General features: G+C 40.1%; 1 protein-coding gene across 20 annotated transcripts in view; it reads right to left on the bottom strand.

The window, feature by feature from the left end:
• The window catches only part of LOC130141871 (spindlin-Z), a 101,118-nt gene that overhangs the window by 36,448 nt on the left and 40,358 nt on the right, over positions 1–24,312 (bottom strand). For 6 of the 20 annotated variants that reach the window (XM_056323123.1, XM_056323122.1, XM_056323116.1 and 3 more), the window contains 2 exons: positions 5,998–6,065; positions 5,325–5,919 (listed from right to left, as the gene is read on the bottom strand). The exons of 12 other annotated variants lie outside the window; for them this stretch is intronic. The gene's annotated coding sequence lies outside the window, so the exon portion shown is untranslated. The remainder of the gene's footprint in view (positions 1–5,324; positions 5,920–5,997; positions 6,066–24,312) is intronic. 2 more of the 20 variants (XM_056323126.1, XM_056323119.1) reach the window with 2 other exon arrangements.

The raw sequence follows: 24,312 nt of genomic DNA on the forward strand, positions 1-24,312 counted from the left end.
ATACTTTGTATTATTAGGAATAGTAACATTGTTATTGTATCTTTACAAGTATACTGACTTCTGGAATTAGAAATGAATGAACTAAATAGGTTGATAGTCTTCTTTTACTTGAGGTTACCAATGCTCAAAAGCAGGGGTCCTCCAACTACGGCCCGTGGGCTGGATACGGCCCCCCAGGGTCCTCAATCCGGCCCCCGGTATTTACAGAACCCCCCCGCCGGGGGTTGGGGGGGGAACCAAGCAGCCGCACATGACTGCCTGCCACTGCATCCGCGCCGGCCCCCTGGTTAAAAAGTTTGAGGACCCCTGCTCAAAAGGAACCAGGATAGTCCATGGGACTGTAACATCTACCTCAAACTAATTGAGGGAGCAATGAAAATTGCAAATAAGACAAATTGTTGCATCTGTACACACTTCCCTGAACATGCAAAGAAAGGAATCTCACTTACAGGAATCCCTGTTCCAGCAGAAATATCTCAGCAAAACCTATGGAGAAATACTTCTCTCAATACCAGTTTAAATAGCCAACAAGAATGGGATAGAGAAATTCCAGATCACCAGAGTGGTTATGGTAAATGTGTCCAGCAGTGTACTCCTCCAAAAGGCATTGGTAAATTTGACTGTAATAATAACATGGTTATAGTAAGAAACTATTCTAAGTGCAGTGACATCATTAATTGGGGAGGGAATTTTCAAAAGTCCTGGCCTGTTCCAGAAAGAAAAGGCTGGTATTGGCTTTGCGGGAAAAAGGCTAGAAAAAATTTACCAAAGAATTGGGCAGGAATATGTACCTTAGGAGCACTAGTTCTGAGCACTACAGTAATGGAATAATTAGTTTCTAAAGTCTGGTTGAGAACTTGTTTAGAGAGACATAAAAGAGACCATAATCCACTGATTGAGAGACCTACAGCTTTTCATTCTTCTGCTCGGTGACTGTGGCTAGGAGTAAGTGAATTAGAAAAAGCTATTGTAAATATCTCTGCAATTATAGAAAAAAAATAGAAATGAAACTGCTGAAGCCATTGTGGCTTTACAATAGGAAGTTTAACAACTGGCTGACATTGCAATTCAAGATAGAATGGTTTTAGATATGCTTTTAACTTCACAAGGTGGAGTGTATACTGTACTAAATACTAGTTGCCGTGTATATGTGAATCAAAGTGGATGCATTTCTACTGATTTGAATGAAATTTGGAAACAAACTAAAATTTTACATAAAATACAAATGAATTATACCTCTTTAAGATTTGAAGTAACGTGGAAATGGTTAACATCTTGGTTGCCTAATTTAACCACATGGATCAAAACGTTGTTAAGCATATTAATAATTGGATTGTTAGTGTTTGTATGTGCCTGTATATGTTGTTCAATGTTGATAATGCGAACAGGAGATAAGATGAGACTTATCTAAAGAAAAGTATTCTTAGATAGTCTCAAACTGGTCGACTACATGATTAATAGAAGGCCAGTCTATTATTTAACTTGAAATTTAGACAAAATATGTAAATATCTATAATGAAAAACAAGAAAATTGAAAAACAGAGGATGTTACAGTTAACAAAACACAGTCCTGGGAGGAGCAGACAGCATAAATATGTCAAGCTGGGGCACAACAAGATAAGCTCAAGAAGAATAAGACCAAACAGAAAATTACTGGAACTATGTGTGAACTATCCTAATTAGCATAATAAAAGATCCACCCTCGAGCAAAGAGAGCCCCCTACTAACAAAGCCCCTTCCCCACAGAACAAGTGAAGTAGGGGAAAGAAGAATGCTGTACCTTTAACCAATGAGAATTAAGTGTGACTTAGCATAATTGTAAACAATTGTTCAGAGTGTATAAAATGTTTTACTCTTTTAAGAGGTATGCTAGCTTTGTGGATTTACCACCTAGCACCCATCTCTATGCAGACTTGCAATAAATGATCTTGGCTCTGTGTGTAAGATTGGCTCTTTGCACACTGGGTAACATACTCCATTTGTGAGACAACAGTACTTTTCCTCATATACCGAATACAAGTTCTGTATCAGATCGAAGTCATCCACAGATAGCTACACATAGAAAAACCTCATTAAAACCCCCCAACTTTGCTTAGTACAGGGAAGAATGACTACTACTTTAAAAACCCTGCCTGAAAGCAGAAAAATCTGCACTAAACCCCCCACAGATTCTATTGCAATACTCAAACTACCAATTTGATAAGTTTATATGTAATAAGTAACTAAAGGTAATTTGCTGATCAACCAAGTTAAGCAGGAGGAACGAACCCATTGTGGTGGTCTTAAGAACTTCCTGTTTAACAAGAAGAGACATGTCCACAATGTTATCTTGCTGCACCAAACATGGGAACGACCTGTCTGACAAGAAGCCACGATAACAGAAGCAGCAGAGGGGCGTACTGAAGATGTCAGAAGCGACCTCGGGGAAGATAAAAAAGAGCTGCTCAGCTTGCTTGAATTTGCGTGCCGTTGGTGGAGCAGGAGACTCCCCGGCCGCCCAGCGCTGTTTTGCTTACTTGTCGCTTGCTTTAATAAATCACATTTTCTAATTGGCCAGTCTCTGTCATTTCATTGGACAGGTAAACTCTAACAATTTTGGTGCCGTGACTCGGATAAGGGCAGTCTGGCCTGAGGTCCGTGGCAGGGGAGGCGCCCCGCTGGATAAGCGGCCCTTGTCAGGGTGCTTCTACGCCAAATCCTTTACCGACGAACCTCAAATGTGACAGTAAGCAAATAAAACCGGTTACCCCATAACCTCTGTGCACGAAGCCCGAATGAAGACGCAGGACGCATGAGTATAGGCCGGTTAACCGTTCGGTTGGGGTTGGGTATCCTGAAGCGTGCTTGTGTGCGACGCCCAGGGAGGGCGAAGTGAGTGCGGACCCTCAGTAGTGCGGTTTCCAGACCCCGCGAGGGGCTGCGCCACGAACCAGGGGAAGCGACTGCGCGAGTGAAAGAAGGCGCCTCGGAAGACGGGACAGAGGAAAAGCAAGCCCTCTGATCCCATGGGTGGTTCTGGGGTCCAGATTAGGCTCCCACAGATACCACCGGAGAGTCCGCTAGGACTCATGATAAAATTTTGGGATGCGTACCCTTCTAGGCAGGGTAAGAGTAAAGTAAGATTGATACACTACTGTATGGAAGTTTGGGGTGGGAAACAAATTAGGGGCGACCACCCCTATTGGCCAGTCTTCGGGGCATCTGAAGAGTGGATATGCCAGGCTTTGAATATATATGTGAATTCAGAACACCCTTTTTGCCTGGAGGAAAGTGAGTATGCTTCCTTATGGGTAGGGTCTGAAACTAGGGCCCTTTTGTTCCCGTTAAAAGAAAACAAAGGGGGGAAAAAGAAGAAGAATAGCAGAAGTGAGGATGAGATCCCTACCTCTCCCCCTCCCTATATACCTCCACCGCCCCCCACCCCCCCCAGCCCTTACCACCTCCCTCACTCCCCTCCCGCTGCTATCTAGACCCTGTGAAAGTGTTAAAGTGTCGGGGTGAGTTTGTACAAACCCCCGTACCCCCTCGAAGGTGCGACTGAATCATGCTGGACGCATGGCAGGGTGTTTGCTGTTTGCCTGCGAAGGCCTGATATGTAATAACAGACTTAAAGCAACAAGGAGCAGATTTGCATTCAGGGTCAGAAAGAGTTAAAACAGAAGTGCTGCTGCAGAGGCAGGTTTGTGTAACCTGCAGAGCAGGAAGAGCATCTCCTGCCCCGAACCCTTCTGCTGGGGAGGAGGAGGGGGTTGCTGTTGCTGACAATTGAGCAGAAGGACCTGACAATGTCACCCCAATTGCTGCAGCATTTGCAGTACAACAGGACCGGTAACGGCCCCTTTTAGGGCAGGGAATGGGTATGAGGTGGAATTTTAGTGAATACAAAACCAACTTATTTGTTAAAACTTCAGTAAAAAAAAAAAATAAAAAATTGTTACAGTTGTGGGAGCTGCTGGCCACCAGGAAAACATCCTGAAACCTTTAAAGTACAAACTAAAAAAAACAAATAAGAATGCCAAATTCACCAAAATCTTTGTTGGGATGAGATTTATTAGAACATCTAGACGTTTAAAGAAGGGGAAATGAAATTAAAAGTTAAATATGATCAATTAATTGAAATATTGAGCTTATCTTTAATTCAGCAGAAAAGAGGAAAAGAGGACCTCCCTTAAGTAAGAGAAATTTTTAACCAGGTGTATCTGAAAATAAATTCCAGGAAAGGTGAAAAATGCTTTTACCTGTTACAGTAAAATGATAAGGGGGAGGCTTGCTCAGTTCAGATAAAAACAATATCCCTTGGTCAGCAAGGCTGTGGGGATATTGGCAGAAAAACTGAAATAAAATACACTCTGTAGTAGATCTACTAATGTAAATCTGTGTGTTTTGCCATGACAGTGACTTGTTATGGGATGTGCAGATGAAACTCTGCATTGACAACAAAGTACAAGGAATAAGGTTGGTCAGGTGCCTCCTACCATAGTCAAGGGCAAGACTGGGTTGGCCTCTGTGTTTGCCACCAAGAAGAATCTTGAGCTCTGCTGTTGGCTGCAACCCAGTAGGCGTTGAGCGGTGGGAACATGTGCCATGCCAGACCCTGATGTGAGGAACGGCCCCCGCTGTTATAAGAGGGTCATCCAGGAAGGAAGAACATAAGATGGCCCATTGAGGCACTGATTTGGAAATTGGAAACCACCTGGCCGACCACGAGGCCTGACGAGTAGAAGAGGAGGTAGGAAAGGAGGAATTATCCTTAATACCAGACGGTAAAATCCAAACTGTAAGTACAGATCAGGAACCAAACTATTCTAAAGAAGACCTAAAGCTAATTCAGGACATGAATGATAAAATAAAAATAAATAAGTGGACTTATTTGAGGGATGGTCGTATAGTGGTACCATCCAATTTAATATGGACCACAGCCCTAATAGAACATAATAAGATGCATTGGGGAGCTGATAATTTATATAAAAGTCTAAATCAGAAATTGATAGGGTGGAACTTGTATACTGTAATAAAACAGGTGACTCAGCAATGTGAAATGTGTTTGAAAATTAGCCAGGGCAACAGTGGCAAGTTGATTTTTCCAGACTCCCAAGAAAAGGGGGGGTACCGATATTTATTAAATGAATGGACACCCCAACATATCATACAGTATTATGGACCTGCAACTTGGAATCACAATGAACTCATTAGCGGTGCTCAAGAACCTATCTACAATCTGAATCGTATCATTCGGCTACAGGCTGTCTTGGAAATCATTACTAACAGACCAAGCAACTCAAATACAAAATGCAATTTATTAACACAGAATGATTCTCGATTACCTGCTAGCCGAAGAAGGAGGTGTTTGTGGTAAATTAAATGTTTCCAGTTGTTGTTTGAAAATTGATGACAATGGTGAGGTAGTTAAACAAATCACATCAGAGATAGGGAAGTTAGCCCATGTTCCCATCCGAACTTGGAAAGACTGGAATATTGACCTGTTTTCCTGGCTTCTCGGGAGCCCCTGGGTAAAACGAATCCTATTTTATTTGTTATGTGGATTAGCCACCTTATTGTTTTTGTCATGTGCTGTTCCATGTTTTATAAGATTAATTCAACACGTTATAACTAACATGCAATTTGCTACTAGGATTTCATCCAATGGCGTTAAACAAATTCGAGTAGTACGCCGAAATGTACAGTCGACAATACAGATTATATAGTTAACACAATAACAATTTAATAGCAAACAGGAATCTGGGAATAATTAACTATTAACAATTCATATAACAATGTAGGCTGACTAAGAATACAAATAGAATAGCAAAGAAAACAACCGTCAGGAACGCACAGACGAGGATGTGGTAACGTCTTTTATACTTTTCCACCTCCGCCATAAGTTCTTGACGTGTGACAGTTGAAAAACGCACCCTCTGCCTAAACAATGAAAAAAAAAAAGGTTTTGATTCCCCTTTATAATGAACCATACAGGTTAGACGTCTAAAAAACACTCACCTTACGGGATGTTCAGAGGGGGAAATGCGCACTCCAGACCCTTCCTCCCTGGCAGGTGACGTGGCGGTCTGATGGTGAGAAAACATTGCATTGCAAGCAAGGACCTGTCATTTGGCCATAGTGCCATAAATGTTACCATTAACAAACTTACCGGAGTGGTAAGCTCGGGAAACGGGTCCAGGACTTCATCTGGACACTCAGCAGACATTTTTTATCGTGTATGCCTTTGAACATGCACATGCACAATTTTAAACCCCACAGAATGTATTGGAAAAATCTGGAAAGACCGCGCATGTGAAATCCCTATAGTCTAGCCATGATAGTGACGCATATAATAAAAAAAAAAAAGAAAAAAAGGAATGTTTAACGAAACTATAGTATTTATAGTTCATTTATTACTTAAGTGGAATGTATAGTTATAAGTGTTGGTTTTAGCTTTTGTTTTTGTAGGTTATTATTATATGTATTACCCAACCCTTTGGATTTATTTTGGAAACCATGTGTTTGACGCAAAGTAACTTCGATGAACCATTTGACAACCAGTAAACAACAAAAAACCATTTATTAACAAACATGAACTAGAAGTTGAATAACAGAATAACAGTCCAGCAAAGTCTCATGTGACGTGGAAAACAGGCTTCTTCACTCGTGAGTCCAGCACAGTCCTGAATAATGTCGGGGTGGTAACTCCATCTGTTCCCTCCACAATAGTCTGTCTCTGGTCCTTGGTATTTTTCTTCACGAGGTAACAAAGATGAACAGAAACCAATGACAAGTCACATGGTAACTTTGCTGGAGATCAACAGGTTTCTTTTGTTTATATAACAGTCTCTCGCACTCTGCTTTGGTATCCCATGGGTTCCACTACTTGGGGCGGACTGCGAGGAAGAGATCGCACTCTTCTGTACCGGCGTGACCAAAAACACTCACAAAAGCACATGCTGATGGTTACTGTAGTCACGATGAGACAAAGGCTGAACAGCAAAACCATACAGAGTGTGTCGTCTCCTGCTCCCATCTTTTCCAAAATGATAAGGATTGTTTGTGGCGAGACAAACAAATTGGTCCGTGACCCTCCTGGTCAAGATTCAGGCTAATGCCCTGACCAAAACTGCACAATGAAAACACATGCGCGGCCTAACCTTAAAGGGGCATGAAAATTTACCCCTTTAAATGCCCACCTCTTGGCTCTTGATTCTTAACCCCCACAAACAAACCTTATATATGCTAAGAAATGTTGTATTGTGTTTTGTTATGTAATCCTGTTATGATAATGTTTTGAAATTAGCTTATGACATGTTTGAGTTTTGAATTGTTAGCTAACGTTTGTTAGGGATTTGTAGTTCTTGTTAGTCATTTGTAGTTATTGCCTGTTACTGTTTATTGATAATGGTAAATGGGTTTAATGCTTAGATAAAGATTGTTAACCTCGTTTGTATAGTTGGCAGAATCTTTTCTCTATCTCTATCTATGCCACCCACGGAGCAGCAATGTTGAGCCACGGGGCGGTGTGAAGGACGTTATTGGGACATCGCTATCTGTCTCACCATTGCTGGCTGACCGCAAAACAACACAGAGACGGAGATACCCGAATCACCCAGAAGAGGAGATCTCCGGGGAATACCCAACTTAAAACACCCTACTTCCGGACATTTATGTTAGGTTGTTTGCCGATGTCTAAATTGTAATAGAGATTGGTCCTGTGTTTCATTTAAGAGACAACCTTACTGTATGAAATGTCACAATGATTTGATACGTACCAGGGGACCAGAGGATCAAGTGGAAATTCGTAAATTATTTTGTGGATGGGAACTGTCAGTACCTGAACTTTGGGAAGTATATGAAACAGACTGGTATAGAGTTTTAAGACAGCGTACTATAAGATTCGCCTGGAAACGGGCACAACAAGCAAACAGGTGGAAATATATTTAAGAGATAACTAACTCTTTAGACCTTGGAAATTATTGACAGGATAACAGTAAAATTCCCCTGAAGACTACCTGCTGCTGCCGAGAAGATATTGATATCCCGTTGCTCTCTGCAAAACAGTAGACGAGGAAAGGCAGAGAGGTACTGAACAGTGGGGAAATGAAAGCTACTATCCTATTAATGGTATTGATTACCATGACTTTAAAAAAAAATGAACATCAACCCTTCAATTGGACCTTAGGTTGATGGGAATATTCAATAGAAGTTCGGTATAACGTGACAGCCGGATCCCCAAAATTCCAAGTTAAATTGGAAGATTTAGTCTTTTCTGAACTAGACCCACCCGGTCGACGAGAAAGAGCAATAAAACCATTTTATCTCTGCCCCAGTTCGAATCCAGGGAAAAGCTATTGCAATTTCCTTAATCACTATTACTGTGCATATTGGGGATGTGAAACCATAGCTTCAAACTGGGACGTAGCCATTAAAAATAGATTCTTAAATATAACATGGGGACCCAGAGGATGCAATCCGCCAGCTCCTAGCTGGGATAGACACGTAGAGGGCCCCCATCTTGGCAACTGTAAGCATGTTATACTAGAAATCCTGCAGCCTAATGACCACGGATGGCTATTAGGACGAACCTGGGGAATAAGATATTGGGAACCTGGAGCTGATAGAAGGGTCTTAATATTTATTCAGAAACATGAACTAAAAACGCCACAAGCAGTGGGACTCAACAGAGTTATTAAAGAACAAAAAGGTAAAAAGAAAAAGCTAAAGGTAAAGAATTTTACAACCACAGTCACCCTGGCTGACTAATTTCTTCTTTGGCGGGACCCCTCATAATGTTGTTATTGGTTCTGACTTTCGGACCCTGTATCATTAATAAATTTGTAACTTTTGTGAAAAGCAGGTTGGAAGAAGTGCAGCTAATGGTGATGAAGCAATTGGAACTAGAGATGAAAATCATACCAAATGAAAATCCTGAATTAGATGCAGCTTGTGAGGTATTGTCTAGGTTTGATCAGCAAATTATTTATAAATAAAAGAAGGGGGGAATTGTAATAAGTAACTAAAGGTAATTTGCTGATCAACCAAGTTAAGCAAGAGGAAGGAACCCATTGTGGTGGTCTTAAGAACTTCCTGTTTAACAAGAAGAGACATGTCCACAATGTTATCTTGCTGCACCAAACATGGGAACGTCCTGTCTGACAAGAAGCCACGATAACAGAAGCAGCAGAGGGGCGTACTGAAGATGTCAGAAGCGACCTCGGGGAAGATAAAAAGAGCTGCTCAGCTTGCTTGAATTTGCGCGCCGTTGGTGGAACAGGAGACTCCCCGGCCGCCCAGCGCTGTTCTGCTTACTTGTCGCTTGCTTTATTAAATGAAAATTTTAATTGACCAGTCTCTGTCATTTAATTGGATAGGTAAACTACAACATATAGAAGATCTACAAAAGTCATTGGTGATTTGCTACATATAAATTCAGATATCTGAAACATTTAGTAATCACATTCCTCTAGATTAGGGGGATATAGGAGGACAGTGTTTTAAAGTATTTTCCAAGATTTAAATTACAGGCACTTGTTATCACCCAAAATTTTGAAGAATTACAGATTAACTATTTCAGACTAATGTTTTTGTACAGCAAACATTTTTCCTAACTAATCCATTCATTTCAGTGCTGCACAAGGCTAAAACTACAGTTTAGGTCAGCTGTCATTTGAGCTTGGTTTCTTTAAGAAATGTGATTGCTGTAATCATGTACTCTGTAATCTATAAAAAAGTGGCCTTCTCACTTTCACTTTTTTTCTTCCCAACAGCAGCTTTGGAACCTGCTGTTAATTTTGACAAAAGGGTAAAAAACAGAGGAATCCCCCTAACTAGTGACCCAGCTGTGGGAAAAGGCATATAATACAAGTGCTATGCTGAAACTTGCATTTACATCTACTAACACTTTACCAATTCTTCCATGAACCACATCCACTAACTCCTAGGAATATTAGACCAAGGTAGAGGAATATTACTAGGAATAAAGAGCAATAGACACAAACAAAATTAAATACTAGTTTCTCATGTTTCTAGTTTAAGCAAGTATTTAGCATTTTATAGTTTTTGGAAACATCTGTGCTATGTTTGGAAGAACTATCTTTTTAGAAATTCAGCCAGAAAGCAATAAGAATATGTGAAATTAAACTTAAATATCTATTTAAAGGAACTTATCAGTTTTTCCATATTTCATCTCTTCCTGAAAACTACCTATTATATATACAGTAATGCTGAACAGCACCAGAGGAACAATATTCAAGGTTTAAAACACATTTGAAGAAACAATAGGAAGCAATTACCCTGCATAGCTATTTCACTAGAACACAAGAACAATTTTTTTTTAAACTGTAACCAAAATCAGGAATAAAACCTCTTAACACCAATGTAGTTTTAAGAAGCTGGTACTCCTTTATTGCAGCACTCGGACATGGGGGATGGCTTTGCCTACATGTCCACCTTAGCACCAAAATTCAAGAGTTTTTATACACTTCTTCAGTCAAGTCATTGTTACATAAGTTCTTTTACATAAAAATGCATACTATGCTCACTCTTAAATTTAACCTTTACATTGATTGGTTTCACCCATCACAGGATCTCATCAATATTCCAATCTTACTATAATCATTGGTCAAATCTACTTAGCTCTACTGATTGGAATCCTTGATATGCAAATCAAGATGGGAAGGGTAAGGGGATTTCCAAGCAGCATAACTGGTGTCCATTGTACATAACTAGTATCCATGACTGTCTCCTCTGTTTCTTAAAACAAAACACAGAAAAATCCAGTAACTACCTAGTGAGGTATCTATGGTTACCTGTTTCAAAATTAACAATCCTATTTCAAACATTTAACTCTATAGATAATAAAGCAGAACATATTGTTTCTATAGTTATCCAAAACACAGCACACCTTCTATTACTATACCCATTCTATCAAACTTATATTCTTATATTTCTATATTAAATCTCATTTGATTTCAAATCTTTGTAACATTACCCCCCTTTGAAAGTTTTGAAAATAATTTCAAGACTTTCATCTTTATTTTTAAAATCTATCTATTAATACATTTTCACTCATCATATGCTGGTGGGAGCCTTAGAATCACTATTTTTCATCTTGTCTGGTCACCGCCTAAATAATCATCCAATTAAAGGTAGTCTTGTTGACAATACCAAAGACATCAAAATTATTTCACTATAGTTTAAAATACACTTTCATATTCAGTCTCACAAGGACTATGTACACATGCAAAAGAAATTAACTTTTTTTCCTCCAGACGAGATGAGAGATTATGGTTTAGAGAGAATAATCTGTAATCTAACATTATACTTTTATACTAAACAAACAACAAAAAAAACCCCAACCACACACACATGAAAAACATCAGCACTTAATTAAAATACCCTTTCCAGTAAGCTGTTGACTTGTCATCCAGGAAGTTGCAAATATTTCATAATATCTGTATGTATTACACGTGGGTTTTTTCTCCAGATTTCCAATCCATAGCTACCAGAGTCTAATGCTCTCTGACTGTAATAAGAATTATTTACTTTAAAAAAGAAAAAGAGAGGGAGAAAATGTAAATATATATAGGGAAAAACAAGAAAAAATTTGAAAAACAGAGGATGTTATTTAAATCCTTACAAACAGTTAACAAAACAGGGCCTTGGGAGAAGGAACAGACACCATAAATATGTCAAGCTGGGGCATAACAAGATAAGCTCAAGAAGAACCAAATGGTTAATAAGTCCAAACAGAAAATTACTGGAACTATGTGTGAACTATCCTAATTAGCATAATAAAAGATCCACCCTCCAGCAAAAAAAGCCCCCTCCCCACAGAAGAAGCACGGTGTGTGTTTGTGTGTAAGAATGCCATACCTTTAAACGGAGACAAGACTTGTAAGAATGAAAACTAAGTGTGACTAAACCTAATATTGTAAACTCTCTGTGTGTATCAGCTCTTGTACACCGGGTGAAGAACACAGATTTGGGATAACATGACCAGGCTGTTTTATATGTTCCACACATGGTGGACGTGAAGTTTAATATTAAATTTACTTATTTGAAGACAGTTGATTTTACATGGGATTTCTGATTTAGCAGAGTGATCCAGCAATATACTGAAGTCACAATACCAGTGTAAGTTACATTTAGCAAAATATAGCAATTGCAATATGCAATTCAATAACAATAACAATGTGATTCCCATTAATTGTCCCTATAATATGCTCATCATCATGATGCTGGGCATCCCCAGTCACAGGGAAGGAATACATGGGTTGAAGCCAGCTCAAGCTGTTGCTCTTGATATGGAGAAATAGTGTGAAATGGGGACAATGGACATGGATTGTGATTGTATGTGTCTGCCTAAGGAGTGTGGGTATGGTGACTAGTCATGGGTGCGGTGACAACCACAGTTTTGAGGAGACGCCTGCCCCTCCTCCTCTAACAAAGGGGAGACACCTGCCCTTCTTTCTCTAACAAAGGGACTATTTAAAAGAGAATGAGAAAAAGATAAGAGACATTCAAATGCTATCTAGAGGGAGGGAGTGCTAAGTCTCCTTGCTGGAGAAGATTGGGTGGTCACAATCACCTGAAGAAGATCGGATGGTCACAAGGACATGAATCGCCTACAAACCTGCAAGACCACCACATTCCAGGAAACGGACTGATAAGCTAATTAACATACGAAGCGGGGTTTAGGTAACGAATATGTATAGGCGTTAATTGAATATTCATTTGTTTTATTGTATAAATGTGAGATGGTTCGTCACTTCGGGCATGCACGCTTGTGGAGGAGCGATCCCCCGTGCATCTGCGCGCAATAAACATACCTACTTTATAACTTTCGAGTTATAGAGTCTAATTCCGCACGTCAGTTTGGCGAGCCAGGCAGGAGGATTTCTGCTCGGCTGAGGGACCAGCTGCGGAGCGGACGCTCCTAGGCGCGCCCCGGGAGATTTCCTCGGAGGAGCCTCCTCTTCTCAGCTGTTCACCCGGGAGCAGAAGAGAAACCCCTGGATCCGCGGATAAAACGGTATGTTTAGTAACGGGGCGGCTGGTGAGACGCACGGAGACGTCCGGCGCGCAGCGTAGTCCCCAGGAGGAAAGGTACCTTGGGAGGGGGTTTGCTGACCAAGGGGTGGCCGCTAGCGATCTTGAGGGCAGATCGAGCAAACCCGAGGTTACTGCCATTCCTAAAAGCCCGGAGGCCTCGTGACGGAAAGCGGGGGGCGGGACGGAATAAGGCGGGATCTCACAGGAACAAGAGGGACCTCACAGCAAAAGTAAAAGGGAAACTTTTGCGTAGGAAAAAGAGGAAGCTAAAAACTTCCTTTAGGTTGTCTTAAGAATTGGGGAATTCCTGGAATGTAACAACTGAAATAGCGCTCTGTGTCTTGTTTGTTCTATGTGTTGTCTTGTTATATGTTCAAAACTCGGAGTTATGAAATGTATGTTGAAAAATATTACTATTCTGGTAATTCGTGGCAAATAGCGGAAAACTTAACACTCTGCTTAAGACCAGGAAAAATTTGGTTTTTTGTTTGTTGTTTGGGTTTTTTTGGCAATTGTTCATTGAAATGCATACTTTGTGAACTGTTAGTGCTCCTAAAAGTTGTACGTAAGTGCACGGTACCGTATAACATACTGCTTGTGTGACTGCGGGCTGCCCGGAGAGTGTGAATGGTGTGACTGAGATGCGCATTTTGATTTTCCGTGTATAGCTTAATTATTTTGACTGAGTGTGAGTGCAAGAGTGCTTGAGACAGGCGTTTGAGTGCAAAACGAGTAAGAAGCTCTATCCGCGTTTCCGACCTTGGGTGGCTAAGGCGGCCGGAGAAAAACAAAGTAATTAAAATTGCGAAATGGGAAATGGAAGGAGTAAGCCCTGTGAAAAATCGCCCTTGGGTTGTATATTAAAACATTGGAGAGATATCGTAGGACAGGGTGGCACCGAAAATAGAAGGAAATTGGTTAAATATTGTAATCAGTGGTGGCCTTTGTATAAATTGGGGAGTGATGCGAAATGGCCTCAGGAGGGAGGAACGTTAGATTATAACACTCTCCTGCAATTAATGTTGTGTCTGAGAAGAGAAGGAAAATGGGACGAAGTATCGTATGCAGACATGTTCTTCGCCCTCCAGGACAAACCTGAGTGGCAAAAGGACTGTGGATTAGTACCCCCTCGGGATCCTATGGTACTAGCACTAGAAAGAGTGCGGGATTAACATCACCTGATCTTTGATTGTGTCTCAGTTTTTCCCATCCTTTTCTAGAGCCCTAAACTAGAAAGATGTTCTCGTTGAAATTTTTGTGTTAAAAAGCTCAGGTTGCGGTTCCTTCTGTGGAGCAACCAGAATGAAACACGTTGTAAGATCTAAAAACTTGTACTGATGTATGTAAAACCTGAGGCGTGTGTGTGTGTGGAGAATCAAAGACCTTGTGAAAGTGTTGGGGTGAGTTTGTACAAACCCCCGTACCCCCTCGAAGGTGCGACTGAATCATGCTGGGACGCATGGCAGGGTGTTTGCTGTTTGCCTGCGAAGGCCTGATATGTAATAACAGACTTAAAGCAACAAGGAGCAGATTTGCATTCAGGGTCAGAAAGAGTTAAAACAGAAGTGCTGCTGCAGAGGCAGGTTTGTGTAACCTGCAGAGCAGGAAGAGCATCTCCTGCCCCGAACCCTTCTGCTGGTGAGGAGGAGGGGGTTGCTGTTGCTGACAATTGAGCAGAAGGACCTGACAATGTCACCCCAATTGCTGCAGCATTTGCAGTACAACAGGACCGGTAACGGCCCCTTTTAGGGCAGGGAATGGGTATGAGGTGGAATTTTAGTGAATACAAAACCAACTTATTTGTTAAAACTTCAGTAAAAAAAAAAAAAAAAAAATTGTTACAGTTGTGGGAGCTGCTGGCCACCAGGAAAACATCCTGAAACCTTTAAAGTACAAACTAAAAAAAACAAATAAGAATGCCAAATTCACCAAAATCTTTGTTGGGATGAGATTTATTAGAACATCTAGACGTTTAAAGAAGGGGAAATGAAATTAAAAGTTAAATATGATCAATTAATTGAAATATTGAGCTTATCTTTAATTCAGCAGAAAAGAGGAAAAGAGGACCTCCCTTAAGTAAGAGAAATTTTTAACCAGGTGTATCTGAAAATAAATTCCAGGAAAGGTGAAAAATGCTTTTACCTGTTACAGTAAAATGATAAGGGGGAGGCTTGCTCAGTTCAGATAAAAACAATATCCCTTGGTCAGCAAGGCTGTGGGGATATTGGCAGAAAAACTGAAATAAAATACACTCTGTAGTAGATCTACTAATGTAAATCTGTGTGTTTTGCCATGACAGTGACTTGTTATGGGATGTGCAGATGAAACTGCATTGACAACGAAGTACAAGGAATAAGGTTGGTCAGGTGCCTCCTACCATAGTCAAGGGCAAGACTGGGTTGGCCTCTGTGTTTGCCACCAAGAAGAATCTTGAGCTCTGCTGTTGGCTGCAACCCAGTAGGCGTTGAGCGGTGGGAACATGTGCCATGCCAGGCCTTGATGTGAGGAATGGCCCACTCTGAGGCACTGATTTGGAAATTGGAAACCGCCTGGCCGACCATGAGGCCAGATGAGTAACAGAGGAGGTAGGAAAGGAGGAATTATCCTTAATACCAGACGATAAAATCCAAACTGTAAGTACAGATCAAGAGCCAAACTATTCTAAAGAAGACCTAAAGGTAATTCAGGACATGAATGATAAAATAAAAATAAATAAGTGGACTTATTTAAGGGATGGTCGTATAGTGGTACCATCCAATTTAATATGGACCACAGCCCTATTATTAATAAGACGCATTGGGGAGCTGATACTTTTATATAAAAGTCTAAATCAGAAATTGATAGGGTGAAACTTGTATACTGTAATAAAACAGGTGACTCAGCAATGTGAAATGTGTTTACGCAATAATCCCAATACAGCAAATAAAATAAAACTAGGGAACATTAGCAGAGGAAATGTTCCAGGGCAACATTGGCAGATCGATTTCTCGGAACTTCCTAGAAAAGGGGGGTATTGATATTTATTGGTACTAACAGATACCTTTTCAGGTTGGCCAGAAGCCTTCCCGTGCAGAACTGCTAAAGCCCGGGAAGTGACCAAAATACTACTCCAAGAGATAATACCTAGGTTTGGAGTCCCAGCGGTAATGTCCTCGGATAGAGGACCACATTTTGTGTCCAGAATAGTGCAACAGATCAGCCACCATCTAGGAATAGATTGGCAATTACACACCCCATACAGACCACAATCGAGTGGCCAGGTGGAAAAGATGAATCATCTAATCAAACAACAGATTGTCAAGTTAGGCCAAGAAACAAATCTAACTTGGCCCCAGTCTTTGCCATTAGCTCTTACACGAATTCGAACTAGACCGAGAGCAAAAGAGGGGCTTAGCCCATTTGAAATTTTATATGGACGACCCTATGGGGTACAAAGGGGGATGTCTTCACAGATTGGTGAAGAAACAATGACTTCCTATATGGTGGCACTAAACAAACAATTAATAAGAATTGAGAAGCATGTGATGGGAACACGCAGTAGGGGTCTGGATGGACCTGTTCACGATATACGACCAGGGGACTATGTATACGTTAAGTGTTTTGCAGATAAAACCCTGGAACCACAGTGGACCAGACCTTTTCAAGTCCCACTCACCACCTACACTGCAGTCAAGGTTGAGGGACAGAATTCTTGGATTCACCATACCCGGATTAAGAAAGCCCCTGCAACTTCGTGGAAAGTAACCCCAGATAAAAAAGAACTGAAACTCAAATTTACTCGGACAAATGGGAACAATGTGGGTGGCAAGTAAGTGAACCTGAGCGGTTGCGGATCCACCATATGGGAAGGGCACCACAACAAACAATATAGAACAAGAGTCGGGGACTGAGCCAGTGGCCAGTCTTGCCCAACTTGTTATCAGTAAGCCCCAACTCAAACAAAGATATTTTGATCAAAACAGATTTTATATGTATATATGAGGAACGTTTAGATTCTTAAAATGATCAATAGTGGGTTTAAACCATTTGTGGTTTTTTGTACCCTCTCTCTTGCCTACAACCAAGAGCCTGATAATTGGCCTTGGAATCATGCCCAGAAAAAACACACTGGAATAATGGGAAAGGTGGACTCAAAGACGAAACTAGCTATGGTGGTTTTTTCTGAAAATGAGGTGTACCAAAGGAATCAATGGGATCGGGAGGATGTACACAAAGTCGACCGATTATGGGGAAAATTAGGAGATAGGATAAAAGTAGGGTGTCAAACATATAATGAAAAGGATAACACCAAGATTTTGGGAGACACCCTGATTAATGTCAGAAAGGTAGATAAGGAATTTACCCTTCTAAATACAACCATGTGCTTTAATTCACGGGAATGTTGGCACAATTTTACCTTAACCGAGCCCATCTTTATAACATGCCTAGGAAAGGAATCCCCAAGAACAGCTCTGACTTATAAGATCAAAATAACAATCATGCTAACCACTGTTCCTACCACCACCACAGTTACAACAACCCCATTAACGCTTGATCTTAAATTAACTAAACCAGATCCAAAGATTTATACAATTGGACCATATGTAATCAGAAATACAGGTCAGCAACAAATGTTGTTTAACCCAGAATGGTCTCTTAAAAGAATAGAGTTACAAATACAAGTCAATGTTTCTGATGTTAAGCCATCCTGTTCCCCCTTCTTACGAACCTCTTATGAGGGATGGACAACTTGGTTAAGAAAAAGGGGAAATATTTATCGAAACAGAATAGTGAGAGATGTAACTGGAATGTTGGGAACGGGACTCGGAGTATTAAATTCCATAGACTCAGAGGTGATAATGAATAAACTAGCCGCCACCACGGCCGATCTATCAAAACTACAACAACCACTAAAATCTTCATTATTGGCATTAGGGGCACACCAATGGTTGATATCGAAGGTACTCCCCAGGTGGGAACAAATAAACATGGAAGATCATCAACTCATCACTAAGGCATTAGGCAGTTTACAGGATGACGTCGCCCCGGCTCTAAGTTGCATCCAAGCCCAAATGTGGATGCAATCAATAGCTGCATCCATAATAAGAGAAGGAGAGGAAGGCATATTTCCTACAGAAATTCGAAAGATGGTTTGGGACAGTGCTACGGAGGTAGAAAGAAAACTCCAGTCATGGTGGAATGTGGTGAACTTTACCTATGACCCCAACACACACACCATCACAGCTTTTGTGTTGACCATACATAATGCAGTAATAATTACCATACACCCCATTGTAGCCCTTGGAATTAACCATAATGGGGTGCTCCTATACCCTTTTGAACATAGAACATGGGCCAGAAAGACAGGCAACAAGGGGCAAACAGTAGATTTAGAATCTTGTATTATGCGAGAACAGCAGGGCTTCCTCTGTGAAAGCAATACTATAATGGCTCAGGATACTTGTTTAGATACAGATCAGAAAATATGTCATTTCGAGGCCCGACCAAATGCAAACTTGAAAACAGTAATTATATATGCAGGGAAGGGATGTGCGTGTTTGAGAACTAAGTGTAACACAATAACCGTAGATGGGGAGGTAAAGGAGACTGCACAGTATTCAAATTATTGTATTTGTAATTTTACTACTATCACAGGATGCGATTTTAGTTACTCAGCCGCAGTAGTGTCTCATCAATTCTTAAAATCCAACTTTACCCTATCACAGATAATAATTCCTACCCCCATAGGACTATAATATAAGCAGTATAAAAGAACTATTAAAACATGCATATTTACAACGTATACTGGAAGAAACCAAAGAAAAGGGACACGAAACTCTTCTTATGATCCATCATGATGTAGAGGGGATCAAGAAAGTTTTAAAAAGGTAGAACAGGATGGAAACCATAATTGGTGGGATACTCTCTTTGGCTGGTCACCTTCTGAACAGGAATTCTTAACACTCTAGTACACCCCATTGTGATCTTATTGATCAGTTTAGGAATTTCCTTAATACTAACCATTGTGTTATATTTGTGGGTTTGGAGAATGTTTAAAAGGGTAACACTTATGTATGATGCTTTATATCATTCGGGAAGACTGCTTAAGTAAAAGAATTTACTTAGTTTGATAGAAAAGGGGGGATTGATATGGAGAAATAGTGTGAAATGGGGACAATGGACATGGATTGTGATTGTATGTGTCTGCCTAAGGAGTGTGGGTATGGTGACTAGTCATGGGTGCGGTGACAACCACAGTTTTGAGGAGACGCCTGCCCCTCCTCCTCTAACAAAGGGGAGACACCTGCCCTTCTTTCTTTAACAAAGGGACTATTTAAAAGAGAATGAGAAAAAGATAAGAGACATTCAAATGCTATCTAGAGGGAGGGAGTGCTAAGTCTCCTTGCTGGAGAAGATTGGGTGGTCACAATCACCTGAAGAAGATCGGATGGTCACAAGGACATGAATCGCCTACAAACCTGCAAGACCACCACATTCCAGGAAACGGACTGATAAGCTAATTAACATACGAAGCGGGGTTTAGGTAACGAATATGTATAGGCGTTAATTGAATATTCATTTGTTTTATTGTATAAATGTGAGATGGTTCGTCACTTCGGGCATGCATGCTTGTGGAGGAGCGATCCCCCGTGCATCTGCGCGCAATAAACATACCTACTTTATAACTTTCGAGTTATAGAGTCTAATTCCGCACGTCACTCTCTTCAAAATTTTTTTGTTAGTTGTCTAGTTTTTATACTCTGTGTTAGACTCCAGATACTTCCCCCATGCTGCTCTCACTAACTCAGGAAGATATTCACACTCTTAAAGAACTCGGGGAGAACCATTTACACCACCAGTTGGTCCACTCAACTGGGATAGCTGTTTATCTAAAAGTCAGCTTTCTTTGCATCAGCTGTGGTCAGCCACACCCTGCATTATTCTATGAGCTTCATGCGCACATCCCCTTTCCCATCTCCACTGAGCCTTCTTCCATTGTAGGGGTTTGTCAGTCACAATGGCAAATGGAAATTTTAAAATGCTGTACAGACTGTTTAGTTTCCTTTTTTTTTTTAAAGTAGCTATATTTACAAATAAAAATGAATAATCCAGAGGTCCTCAAACTTTTTAACCAGGGGGCCGGCGCGGATGCAGTGGCAGGCAGTCATCTGCGGCTGCTTGGTTTCCCCCCCTAATCCCCGGTGGGGGGGGGGGCGGGGGGGTCTGTAAATACCGGGGGCCGGATTGAGGACCCTGGGGGGCGGTATCCAGCCCGCGGGCCGTAATTGGAGGACCCCTGGAATAAACACACAAGTTTTCTCTTTCTACCAGTTAGTAAGCATTTTATTGGAATTATCTGTCCCAAATCACTACTACACTAACAAAGACGTACTCTTTAGAAAGAAAAAAGCTTCCTAATCCTTTTAAAATCACAATGCATTTGCTAACACTTAAAGCAACGTTTCACTCTGCTCTCTGAACCAAAGGACACAAGACTACTGAAGTGAAAAGCTGATTCAGCAATTCAAACATTTTCTATAAACTAAGCCAAGAAACTTCCACAAATTCAACAGTTAAGATTTTCACAGAACGGAAATTAAACTTAAAATTTTCATAAAATTAGTACTCTGAGTTCCTTACATGTCAGTTTCACACTGAAAGTTCTAAAGGCGTTCAGATAATCTCATTTTATTCCTCTTTATTTTAAGATCAATTGATATACTTTGAGAACATCTTGAACAAATGAGAAACTACTAAGTCACTTCAAAATATTTCAGTATGACTTCTGAAAGTCAGCCTTTTTAATAACAGTTTGGTGAACCAATTCTAAAACCACTACTTTGTTCTTACATATAGCAAATAAAACACAGGTAGCTTTTTTTGATCCAAACTGACACATCCAGAACACATTAAGCCTTTACAGACTACCAATATCTTTTAGAAAAGCATCACAGCCTATCAGTTTGGAACAGATTGCCCCCACACCTGACTGCACAAGTCACCAACAGCTCAGTTGCAGGTTTCATTTAAAGAACATTCTTCTGATTAGCCATCAACTACAACTACTCACCAGCCCAAGTGTTTTGCTTACAAAAAAACCAAAACACCCAAAACCCCTCAGTGTGTTTTCTTTCTTAGGTCAGAACACACATGTTTTTCACATTGTTTTTCATAAGAAAAACAATAAGCAAGTTAGATGAATACTTTGTATGATAGAACACCGTTCTAACTATTTTGGAGCATTTCACACAAGACAGGTTAAATGATAGATTAAAACCAGCAAGGCCTACAAATTGTCAGTCATCATACAAGTTTTAATGATAATAGTACAATCATGCTATCAGGGTAAGGAGGAAGACACAATATCAAGACAATAAAATAGAGCTTCTTTTTTTTCCCCAGCATAAAGGCAAAAGAGGGGAAAAACCAGCATGTACACTCAGAGCACAGATTATGCAGTTTTCCTCATGAACAACTTTAATCCCCTCTGTAAACCCTTAATTGTAAACCACATGAGACTATTCTTCCATGAACAAAGTAATTCTGAAAGGAAATATGTCAGTTGAAGAGATTTCTTAGTATGTAATATTTTTATTTCTATAACTCAATTCAGAATTGCTGATATACATTTCAGCTGTAGTATAATAATTTTGACACTAACAAGCTGGATGAGGCAGGTCTGATATTTAGATTCCCTAATTCTTATCACATGAATGGAATGGGTGACCCTATGCAAGTCTTCTGTACACCCCCCTCCCCCCAAGACAATCAATGTTAAAATATCTTCTAAATAACAGGGGGGAATATAAAAATATACACCTGCTTTTAGTTTGTGTTGGACATTTTCACTTTCCTGAGGTATGAAAATTCAGCAACTCAAATTCCAAATGTGCATGAAAGTATCCTACAGACTCATCTGGCATACCAATTACTAAGAACTTTTATTCCCCCTAACATTAGGATTTAGTAGGAGTAGTAACATCTGACATCTGGGAAGAGAGATTATAGTAAACTAGCTCTGCAAACACAAAAATTATTTACAACTGACAACCACAACGAGCAATATATTTAAATGACGGATTTATTAGTTGACAGACCCCAAATCAAGCACTACTTTCCCTCTCCTCTGATATCCTCTACAGCTTATCCTCTTATCCATAGATTTATTGTTATTTGCCTAGAAGTGTACAGAAATGAGCAGTACTGGTATACAAACTGTGCACAGGTATGTGTATATATATTTATATATAAAAATAAAACTGCAAATTACATTTACTCTAAGATGCTATATTGATGTAACTGTAGATTATTAAAAAGAAAGTTAAAATAATCCAAAATTTGTACAAACCATCTCTTGTTGAAAGGGTGTCTATACAACTGACTCTTGTTGACAGTGGGACTATAAATGCTGTACCATTACTGCTAAAAGGAAAGAAAAAAGTGCTACCTAAAGTTTATCTGCTTTTCTTTACGTTTAATATGAAAATATTTAGAGAAGCAATGCACTGTATACAGATATTTTCAGTATAGCCAGCATAATAAAATACATTCTACCACCACCAAAGTTAAAACATCTTAAAAAGCGAAGCAAGAAGAAAATCAGACCAGATTATATTCAGATAAATACAGGCCTTTATACTCAGCACATGCATATACTCAATGAATTCTAGGGATCAGAATATAATATTTCATAATGATCCTGAAACTGAATGAAAAAGTTCAAATATTTTTGTAAACTTTAATCTTTCAACTTTGTTTCAACAATATCGAATGCAAGAGAAAGTATATTACATTTTATTTTTAATAAAAAATTTAGCATAAACAAATGGATAAATTTATAACATAAAACTATGAAAATCAATATAACTTAGGAGTTCTAAAACCCCCCAAAACACATACTGGAAGAACAATTATTAACAGTAATATTCAATTGAGCAATTATCCCAAGATTCCCCCTCCCCCGCTCCCCCCCTTTAGGTATGTCCTGGTTTCAGCTGGGATGGAGCTCACTTTCTTCTTAGTAGCTGGTGCAGTGCTGTGTTTTGGCTCTGATGTGAGAACAATGTTGATAGCACACTGATGGTTTTAGTTGTTGCTGGGTGATGTTTATACTAAGTCAAGGACTTTTCAGTTTCTCAGGCCTGGCCAGCCAGAGGGCTGGAGGGGCACAAGAAATTGGGAGGGGACACAGCCAGGACAGCTGACCCAAGCTAGCCAAAGAGGTATTCCATACCATATGGTGTCATGCTGGGTATATAAACTGGGGGAAGAAGGAGGAAGGGGGGGACATCTGGCATTTATGGTGTTTGTCTTCCCAAGTAACCGTTACGCCTGATGGAGCCCTGCTTTCCTGGGGATGGCTGAACACCTGCCTGCCCATGGGAAGTGCTGAATGAATTCCTTGCTTTGCTTTGCTTGCATGGCCTTTGCTTTACCTATTAAATTGTTCTTATCTCAACCCTTGAGTTTTACATTCCTTTCCGATTCTCCTCCCCATTCCTCTGGGTGAGGGGGAGTGAGCCAGTGGCTGCGTGGTGCTTGGTTGCCAGCTGGGGTTAAACCACAATAAGGTAATACTCAAAATGTTTTGGAACTAGGTAGGTAGCTTTACAAAGAACCTTCTGAATCAATAGTTTGAACAAGTTTTTTCTAAACCACCTTTTAGCACATGTCCTTAACTTAGCTCTGCTGAAGTTAGACATAGTACTTCCAGTGAAACATGAGGTTCATGATCGTGAAACATTAGTTTTATGAGAACACATGTAAATTGTAACCCTCAAAGACTGCATTTAAAGTTAATTTTTTAAAAAATGACAGAAATCCTGAAATTACCATTTCCTGTCTTTTGCAATACTTGTTCATCCCCTTGAATTAGCAAGATCTAGTTATTACTAAGACAAGCAATAGAGTTTGTTCCCTATTTCCACTGGATTTTCCTCATGATGTACATTGTTAAAGCACTCAGTCTTTCTCACTTCATTCAATGCAGCATTTAAGGGGTCTTATTTTTGCAATAGATATATTCTGAAATAATCACAGATGGAGTATATACTTAACTCAGCAGTAAAGGCAGCAGTAAGAACTTCATTAAAGTCAGTATTATAAAATAGTATTTTAATGAACTTGCTTAGTATTTTAAGTTTCAGGGGCTCAATGACCACACTCCTAACTTCAGAAGAGTATCACCTCACAAGACTAATTTTCACAACTCACATACTATATTGGAAAACTGTAATGAAAACACCAGTAGAGAGAGCATGAAAGCATAGGATTCTCACCCTCCCCAAATCACAA

Source organism: Falco biarmicus, chromosome W, assembly GCF_023638135.1.
Source record: "Falco biarmicus isolate bFalBia1 chromosome W, bFalBia1.pri, whole genome shotgun sequence".
Lineage (NCBI taxonomy): Eukaryota > Metazoa > Chordata > Aves > Falconiformes > Falconidae > Falco > Falco biarmicus.